Source organism: Microtus ochrogaster, chromosome 2 (assembly GCF_000317375.1).
Source record: "Microtus ochrogaster isolate Prairie Vole_2 chromosome 2, MicOch1.0, whole genome shotgun sequence".
Lineage (NCBI taxonomy): Eukaryota > Metazoa > Chordata > Mammalia > Rodentia > Cricetidae > Microtus > Microtus ochrogaster.
In genome coordinates this window covers 58,103,832-58,114,661 of record NC_022010.1, presented here as the reverse complement: position 1 = coordinate 58,114,661, position 10,830 = coordinate 58,103,832, and positions in this window count along the sequence as shown.

The window sequence follows — 10,830 nt, the reverse complement described above, 5'->3', positions numbered from 1 at the left end:
ATATATATATATATATAATGTTACAACAATAATCATGGAAGAGGCAGTATCAATTTGAGAATAAGAACAGCATATGAAAGGAATTTGAGGAAAGGAATGCTTGGGAGTGACTTGAGCAAGGAAAGGGAAGACACAAAGTGATATAGGTTACATTTTAATTAAAAGTGTATAAAAATGCAAAGTAGTTAAATTTTAAAAAAGTCAGCACTGAGAATTTTCAGCATTTAAAACCACACTGATTACCCCTTGCCAGGAATTAAGTAAATATTCAGTCATGTAGAGTTCTTGATCCACAAGTACTGGAAACCGTCCTAATTATGTTTCCTGTTAGCATGATAAATACCTTGACAAGAACAACTTAAACCTGCCAGGTAGCGGTGGTGCACACCTTTAATCCCAGCACTTGGGAGGCAGAGGTAGTTGATCTCTGTGAGTTGAAAGCCAGTTTGTCTGCAAGAGCTAATTCCAGAACAGTTAGGTTTGTTACACAGAGAAACCATGTATCAAAACAAACAAAAAACCCAGAACAACTTAAGGGGTTTTATTTGGTTCATATTTCAGATTATACGCAGTTCCTCATTGCAGGACTTGATATAGCTTATGACATCCACAGTCGAGTAGAGGGATAGAATGTATGCACTCACGCTCTGCTTGCTTTCTCCACTCTTGCCCGGTCAGGATCTCCAAGCTAGACAGCAGTACCACCCACAGGGGGTGTGTTCCTACCTCAGTTAATGCAATCAGAATGATCCCTCATAAGTACGCTCACAGATTAGCCTGATCTAGCCAATTCCTCGCTGTGACTTGCTTTCCAGGAGACACCAAATCTCACATTTATGGAGAATTAAATATTGCCTTATTAGCATTTCCATATTTCATGAATTCTTCGTGCTGCCCAATATTTCCACATCAAAAGCAAAGCTCCTTGGTCTGGTCTCTCCTATGCAGGGAAACTACTGGATAAATGTTTGGTGAGTTTGGATCCTTGTTTTAGTTGTCATTTCAGCATTCTGAACATTATTCAAAATAGGTCTCTAGTTATCAAGGGGTAGAAATGGTCTCTGAAAGTATTGTCTTAAAATAGGTTTTTCTTTCTAAGGAGCAACCTGGTCTGGGGATTTGGGGAATATAGACCAATGGCTTCTATTATCATGGGAATTTCTTCTGGAACTTTGAAAGTATATAAATGCTTAGTCATTAGCCTGGAAAAAGAGAATCAGAATCTATCCAGCTTGGGTTGAAGATGGAGACAGCCTTCTTATATTTTTCAGAGTCCCTGGGCAATTGCTATGACCATTCTCATTTTGGAAACAGGATTTTGACAAATATCCTCCAGGGCAGTGTTCTTAGCCCAGAGCTCAACAGTGAGCATTCTGGGTCATTAAATTCTAAAAAAAGGAAGAAGATAGTTTATCTCAGTGCTTGTTTTATAGAGTGCATGGTAATTGAAATAACTGTACCAACAATTATTTGGTGCACTCTGTTTGCCGAGCTCTGTACTATGACCTTGGATAGCCCTTACACTGGGTACATGTTAGTCCTATCATTATTACGGAATGAGGACACTGAGACTAGAGAGTAAGAAATACCACTAAGGGCATGTAGAACATGATGTTGCCACAAGTCACCCACTTTCACATGTAAATCACATGCCTTTTAGGTAATAAGAGTTCAAAGTTTTATCTTTATGTATTCTTAATTTAAATTATCAGTTATATAATGAATTTGAACACAAAATTTAAAAAAAACATTAACATCCCATTATAAAGTTAACTACTGTTATTACTCTAAAGTATCCTTTTACATATATCAAGCAATGTATGAATGTCTTATTTTGGTGCATAGTAGTTATAAGTTGAATGCATTTTGCTGTGAGATGAGACTTTCATTAGCATTTTTAATATTATTACTCCAGAAATTTTATCTTTGACTAGGATTCTATTTGCATGATATAACCTTTATCTTGCCCTTGGATCCCTTAATTACTTCGATTTATTATTATTAAATAAAACTGCACACCTTATGACATTTGTCCAAATACCTATTTTTACATATAATTTGAGAAGAATGGGAAAGAGCAAAGAACTAGAAAACTCTCAATAATACGATGTGAAAATTTCCTTAACAAAATACCATAGACTATGCTGGTTGGACACCAAACATTACTTTAATTCCCATGGATGCTGCATTGACTAGGGTGAAGAGCCTGGCCAGGGTGGTTTCTGCAGAGGGCCTTATTCTGACTTGCAGGTGCCTACAGTCTTTTTAGTGATTAAAGATCATGGAAAAAGACAGTGTTCTATCCCTTTTAAGAGCATCCCTGGTAGTCTGTGGTACTCCACCCTCATGATCTTTCTGAACCCACTGACCCTGCAAAGGTCTCGCCTCCCAGTAGCAGGTCATTGTGGAATAGAGTGGGACAGACAGCATCCAGTTCACAAGAACATTTGATTTTTGAACTGGCATGTGATATGGTTTCCATATTCCACATTTCTCCAATGAGTAGTGTAACTTTCCCTCCTCATGCACCTGATAAAGTACAACTTGAGATCATAAGTTATCCCTGGTTAGCCAATATTACATATTCTGATGTCAAAAGCATGTTTGTTTTCTTGTCTTTCTGGTAGCCATTTTTACATATACTGATATTAATACCTTGTTTATATTTGTCTTTCTCTGGGAATTTTACATAATAAGAGGAGAGGTAGCATATTTATTAGTATAAGCCAGTTGCCATATCAAGAGTAACATTATTTACACATAAACACCATAGTCGGAATAACAAACCTGCAAACAGGCATCCTGTGGTTTCCACTCTACATTAGAGCACTGAGTCTCAGAGCGGTGAGGAGCCTTGCTCCATTCTAAACAGCTGGTGTGCCGTAAAAGTAATGATGCTTTTCCCCTTATGTGGTAATTAGCTACCTTAGTTTGTTGTTAGTCTTTCAATTTTATTCATAATGTCTGTTTGGCAATTTTGTTAACTCAACACAATCTAAAACTGCTGGGAAAAACGTCCCAGGAAGGAGTGTCTTCAGCAGGTTGACCTGTAGGCATATTTGTGTGGCTGTGGAATGGGTAGGAGTGGCCTATTTAGGTTTATTACGATGGGAGCTCCCTCCCACTGTGGAAGACACCATTTCTTGTGTAAAGGTTTTTAAAGTTTATTAAAGTGGAGAAAGCAACCTCACCATTAGTGTGATGGTTTGAATAAGAATGCACCCCCCCCATAGACTCATGTATTTGAATGCTTAGTCACCAGAGAGCAGCTCTCTTTGAGAAGGATTAGGAAATGTGTCCTTGCTGGACCCTGTCCTTGGAGGAAGTGTGTCACTGAAGGTGAATTTGAGGTTCTAAAAATCCATGTCAGGTACAGTGACTCTCTCTTGGTCTATGGATCAGGATGGGTCTCTTAGCTACTTCTCCAGCACCACTCCTTCTTGCTGCCACGGTCTCTGTCTCCGTGGTCCCTGATACTGTAAGCAAGCCTCTGATGGAATACTTCCTTGATAAGAGTTGCTTGGATCATGGTATGTCTTCACAGCAATAGAATAGTGACTCAGAACTGGCATGCCTGCATGGGTTATATGCCTTTGGCTCTTGGCTGCTTTTGTGATGTGACCAATTGCTGCAAGTTACAGCTACTGTGACTTCTCCAGCATGATGGGTTGTAACCTGGAACACTGGGCCTCACAAATTCTTTGAACCTTCAGCTGCTTGTGTCGTTTTATTTTATCTTAGCAACAAGAAATTAATCAAAGACAGTTTGTTTTGAACAAGTATTTAGAAGTTTTATAAAGCTAAATTGTGGAACCATTAACTAGTGCTCTCCCATTTTGCTACCAATATTTAAAAAATAACTTCTAGGGGCTGGAGAGATAACCTTGCCAGTTAGATGCTTGTTGTCTAAGCATTTACTCCTTTTATTTATTCTCTCTGCTTTCTAGTCCTGCCTATCCCTCTCCTGCCTAGTTATTGGCCATTCAGCTCTTTATTAGACCAATCAGGTGTTTTAAACAGGCAAAGCAACACAGCTGCACAGATTTAAACAAATACAACATGAAATAAATGTAACACATCTTTGCATCATTGGACAAACATCCCATAGCCTAAATAAATGTAATAAATCTTCAACTAATATTCTACAACAATTTTCCTCTTTATTTGCTATGGGTTCTTTATTAAAAACCAGTCATCCATTGAATTCCTTTATTTCCTCTTAAAGTCCTACCATACCATTTATATCATTATAGCATTGTAAGGATTTTAAATATTTTTAGATTATTTAAGCATCTTGTCAATGTTCAGTATGGATCAACATTCAATTTCAAAGGAAAGGAAAGAGTAAAAGGTAGTTATAAAAAAAAAAAAAAACTTCTGGCCGGGTGGTGGTGGCGCACGCCTTTAATCCCAGCACTCGGGAGGCAGAGGCAGGTGGATCTCTGTGAGTTCGAGACCAGCCTGGTCTACAGAGCTAGTTCCAGGACAGGCTCCAAAGCCACAGAGAAACCCTGTCTCGAAAAAACCCAGAAAAAAAAAAAAACCAAAAAACTTCTATTGAGCTGGATCTGGTGGCACACATCTTTAACCCCAGCACTCAGGAGGCAGAAGCAGGTGGACCTCTTTGTGTTTGAGACCAATATTGTCTACACAGTGAGTTCCAGGACAGTTAGAACTACATAGTGAGACCATGTCTCAAAAAAAAAAAAAACTAATAACCAAAAACTGGAACATAAGAATTAACATTATAGATATGTGGACCATATGTCTCTGAATATTCTTCTAGGCATGTACTCAAATGCATAGTGTCTGTAATGAAAAAACTCTGCTACTCTTTGAGGATAGCAACTCCTAATGATGTACAGAATTGATTATTTCTCTCAGGACCAATTGACCTAAGAAAGCTAATTTAAGGAAAACATAGAATGTTGGCATTTCAATCATTAATGTGTTCAAAGCTACAATAAATTCTCAATATAATCTTGTCATTAAGCTGGAGTACAATATTTATGTAATTATCTATAATTAACATGACTCATACCTTTGAATTAGGTTATAAATATTTTTGATATGCCAGGAAAAATCACTTTATCTTCCCAAATATTGATTGAGCCCATATTATGGTAAGTGCTGAGAATCAAAAGGTGAATGGATCATGGCTCATGCTTTCAGCAAGCTCAGATTTTCAAGCTGTTAAAAACATATCAATAACAATCATAGCATACTTTGTTTATGTAATAATAATGGATCACCTCACCTACAGTTAAGAGAAAGGTGGAGGAGTTAGAGAGCTCTCAGAGGTAATGTTGGTGGGAAATGTCATAAAATTCCATGGATGACATGACTGTGTGACATGCTTCAAAACTATAATATTCTCAGAGTTGAATATCATAACTTAGGGTTTTATTAGTCAATAAAACATGCCTTTGAACAAAATTCATATGAGAAGAAAACACAGTTGTCTATCCTTATTTTCTGTCATTTTAACCTTACATGGATTTTTAGCAGCATTTCAATTATTTTTGTCATTTTATTATACTTGAATCTTGCAGGCTGATTTATTCACAGCACCAAAATAATATTGTATCCTTTGCTGTCCTGTTTATTAAGGAGGCCTGTAAGTCACGCACCAGAGACTGTCACAATTTGTAATATTGTTTTCCTCCATCAACTTTATTCTCTCTATCTAATTATAAATGGACTGAAAAGATGTCTGTGCACTTTGAATCTGAACAATTAGTACTTTGTCACTAAATAATTAAATTACATGAGCTAGAACTTTGTGAGTTCCTAACCTCCAACATTACAGCCCAAGATAAAGGTAAAAATAATTACTGAAAATAATAAAGACTTGAATAAGAATCTCTTTCCCTTCTTGCCTTAATTAAACAAAAGGATAGTGTTTATGAAATAAACACAAATATCCACTGTGCAATTTGCATCAAATGAATGAACCAATACCCTATTAAGACTCTAAGTCAAAATTTGTTGTCAAAAATGTGTTTTTCTTTTTTTCATGTACGTGCATTTTCTATGGGTTTATGCCTCTTTGCATACCTATGGAAGCACCTGTGTATATATGTGCATGCGTGTGTATGCATGTACATTTGTTTGCATGTGCATATATATGTGTTCATGAATGTGTATGAATGTGTGTGTTTGTGTGCACAGATATGAAGCCCTAGGAGTGATCTAGGGAGTTCTTCTTGATGGATGGTTCAAAGTCTCAAGCAAACCCAGAGTTTAATGATGTAGTTAATCTCAATAGGGAGACATTACAAGTTAGTCTCTGGGGGTTCAAATCCTAGTCCCCTTGTTCGTGAGGCAAGCACTTGCTGAGCTTATGCCAATTAAGACAGTTTTAAGGACTCCATTGATGCCTCTGATAATAAAATTTCATAACTCTCAAATAGTACAGAATATTCAAAAGCCAAGAAAAAGGGTCATACAATATTTCTAAGTAATAGGGGTTAGTTTACAGATTCAGTTCAGCAAACAGACCTCTGGATAAACTAACTGATAGGGAGCAGTGAAAGTTCAATTATGCCATGCCTATGGAACAAGTATCCTAAAACCAAAACTATACTCTAAGCATCTACAGGCTGATGGGTTGTGATAAATATATTGTGGTAAATAAACTCACAGTGCTATGGCAGGGGTCTTTGTTCATTTGTATTTTGGATTTTGTTTGCTTGTTTGATTTTGAGTTGGGGTACCATTAAGTTGACCAGGGCAGTCTGCTTCAGCCTTTCATGTAATTGGTCCTCATAATAATTGCTTTTATTAATGAGTCTGTTTGTTGTCAAAGGAGAAGGGTTTATTTCCTTGCCCCATCTATTCTGTTCTCTTCCCTAATATATCATACTCTCTAGAAGGCAGATTTCTTAGATTGACCTGACATACTGTAATCTTCTTGAATTCTTAGCTTCTTTTGCCTTGAATCACTTTTTGGTGATTGTAGTTCACTACCTTGTCAATTGCTATCTGTTACTTCCACACCTAATTTTTATTTTGTTTTTGATTTATTTTCTTATTGATGTAAGGAACCAAAAAGAATCTATACATAGGCATTACCTACATCATAAATAAGACATTCCTGATAGTAGAAACCATGTTTGATATTTGAGAGACTGTGCCTTATTCTAATTGAAGAAGCAGAGGCGATATCAATCTCAAACTCTAGTTGAGGTCCTAAAATTATTGTTATTATTATTATTACAAAACTTTCTCCTGTATTGACTGGCTTGCAACTTGCTGTGTAGTTAAGGATGACCTTTAATGCCTCTCTCTTCTGAATACTGGAATTGCAAGTGTGTGATCCACACCGGTTATATGTGATGCTGAGGATTGAATCAAGGGTTCAGTGTATGGTAACCAAGTATCCTGAAAACTGAGCCACAGTTCTTTTTTTCCCCTTTTAAAATGGAACCATATAATATTGGTGGCCTGAAATTCACTTTGTAAGTGATGCTAGACTTGAAATCCTGATCATAATTCTTCCAATTTCTACCATGTTTGACCTCTTAATAAGTATTTTAAACATTTCATATCCTCTTAAATAACAGATTATTATAAAACGATGTAAGGTGCTTTGGGGCTGGAGAATGAAGCTCACTTGGCAGAGAGAGTGCCTGATATCTAAACCAGGATTTCAATAAGGAAGAAATAAAAACTCACATTGGACCTCTTCTACCTTTGTAAGTCATAATAAAAGCAAGAAAAGAATGTAGCAAAATAAAAAAAAAAACAGAAAAAAATCTCCTGGTGAATTCAATGGAATAGATCAATTATTTAACCTCAAGGTTTTAATATGAAACCATTGATAAAAATAGACAAGCATCTTAGCTGTCATTCCTGTGCCTTCTTACAAACCATGTGTTTAAGTGGGAACATGTAAGCACTCTATTATAGGCGGTCCACTGTACTTTTCTAGGCTCATACTATAATTGTTTGGATTTGATACACTGTCATTGTCCTCAATATTGATATTCACAATATCATTAGGAAAGCACACTCCAGTCCTTTTAATACTTAACTATTTATTTAATATAATATTTTTTGAAAAGTCTACCTAGAAAAGTGAAAAATAATGGGTTTTGGCCCCTAGAGGTTCACTTATGTTGTTATTCTTCATGAATTCTCAGTTTTTCTTGGGTTAAGAGAAAGGTGGAAATAGGCTCTTAGGAATCTCCTCTAGCTTCATGTTATTTTTAATTGTTTTCTATGCCTGGAAAGTCTATGCCTGGACTTTCTTAACTTCAGAAGCTGAACATTAACTATTCATGAGCCTTATGAAGACTGAAAGTAGAATCAGGTGAGCTCATTTTCACAGTCTAGTCCACACAGTTGTTCCTCCATCTTCATTCCCTCTCATTTCCCTATGCCTTCTACTTAAATATGTATATTCCTTCTCATGCAAAGCCTCATGGGGGCATTCTAGGTAAAGCAGTCAACTGAGACTTTCCCAGTGACTCTTAAGTTATACACATTCCAGACATGAGGCAGAGACATAATTAGCCCAGAAAGTCTATTGTCACCTGCTCTTGTGCAGCTATTTTCTTTGAATTAAAATATTTCTTTCTTGAGGGAGGTGGAGGCTTATAAGATTCAGCAAGCTAAAAACAAAACAAAACAAAGAAAAAAAAGATTCAGCAAGCTAAGAAGACTTAGGTTTAGTAACAGCTTACCTGATTCAAGGGGCAAGAAAAAGGAAGTTCAACTTAGAACTCTTCTATGGAGCCTTATCTGAGATCCAAACAATTAAGACCCTTGGAAGACAAACAGTGAATACAGAGAAAGACTAAAGAAGATATTATAAAAGATACCCCGAGGATCTAATCTTTGATTCAGAAAGAGGTAATCCCATCAATTTTTTCATACAGACATGAGCTGTGGCTTTGCTTGGTCATTTGGTGGGATTGGTCCTCACGGGGTAGGAGGAGTTCTGATAGATCTGTGTAATGAAAATCAACATGTGAACCATGTTCATAAAATGGTAAAACAAACAAAAAGGGAAGAGAGAAAGCCAAGTCACTTAGCTCAATCTGCCCTTTCATTTGAGAGAAATTGCAGCAAGGCTTACAATGGAACCAGTCTTCTAGAGAACATGTTAATGGAAATCCAATTGCTGTGTTGGTAAATATTTGGAATATATTAATATAGCCTGATCAACTGCACATGGAAGGCACAATGGTAAAATCTGTGGATGGAAAAAAAAATCTTGTTTTAGAGATTAGTAATCCTTCCTCCATAGTATGTTATATATATTTCTCCCATGAAATTAAACACACTAGTGGCGGATGCTACATCACTTTTGGCTGTCAAGAATAGTTGACAGACAGGTAAGGCCCATTTTACTGGTCGAAATCTTTTAAATCCAAAGAAGCAGCCTAGTATGCTAGGTATGACAAGCAGTCAGAACTCAAGCTTAGTTCTCCTGGTCCCCGAGTCAGGTGGAGCAGCATAGGCCCACCCCACTAGTTTACTATTAGATGTGAATAAATGCCGAGTGTGCCCATAGGAACAGTAGCAGCATATACTAAGGGGAGCAGATCGCTTGTGTAAAATAGCTGTTGGTTATAGAGTGTGTGAGATAGGGTAGACCTATGAGCCATTTATAGCATCTTTCCATGCAATATTGTGGTGTGGGAGGTTCTTTTGTCTCTGCGTGGATTTTCTTAGTTAATGAATTAAAAAACCGCCTTAGCCTGTTGATATGGCAGAACTTAAGTAGGTGGGGAGGACTGGACTGAATTCTGGGACAAAGAAGGCAGAGTGGGAGAGAAGCATGGAGCCACAGGAGATAGATGCTCGAACTTTAGCTGGTAAGCCACAGCTACACAGATGAATGGAGATAGGTTAAATTAATATGTAAGAGTTAGCCAATAAGAAACTAGAGCTAATGAGCCAAGAAGTGATTTAATTAATACAGTTTCTGTGTGATAATTTCAGGCCTAAGCTAGCAGGGTGACCCTTCTTACTACAATATTGGACTTTGATACTATTTTACATTCTCCATTTTTATTGTTCTTATAGCCACTGTATCTGAAGACCAAAATGACACTTATTTAGAATGGGCAGAAGTAGGCCTTCCAAAACATTATTCACCCTCTATAAAATGTATCATTTTATAGAACCCTTTCCTATCTATTACATTTGACAACATTCTGAAAAGATGGTAAAAATAGAAGTAAGGGAGTTTGAATGAAGATACCCTAATGGGAGAGAAAAGGCATGTTCAGGAGCCATACGATTACCAGGACAAATCCCAGAAGTATGGGCGGGATACTTCCTGTCTTAATTAGGATTTCTATTGCAGTGAGTAAGCACCAGGACTAAAAGCATCTTGGGAGATAATGGTTTATTTCATTTTACAGCTTGTAGTTCAACATCTAGGGAAGTCAGGGCAGGCACTTGAGGCAAGAACTTGAAGTCAGGAACTGATGCAGAAGCTTTGGAGTACCACTTACTGCTTTGCCTCTCATGGTTTGCTCATCCTGATTTCTTATAATACACAGCATTCCGTGTCAAGGTTGACACTGCCTGCTGTGTTGGGCTGTGGTCCCTACTGATAAAACTTTCACATAAAGCAGAAACTTAGGGAGACGAGCAAGAAAACCAAGAGGTTGGGTCAATTACTTCTAGCGTGCTTCCCAAGAATTAAAATATAGCTTTAAAATCCCCACTGAGACAATGGGGATGTTCTATCGGGAACTCACCAAGGCCAGCTGGCCTGGGTCTGAAAAAGCATGGGGTAAAACCGGACTCACTGAACATAGCGGACAATGAGGACTACTGAGAACTCAAGAACAATGGCAATGGGTTTTTGAT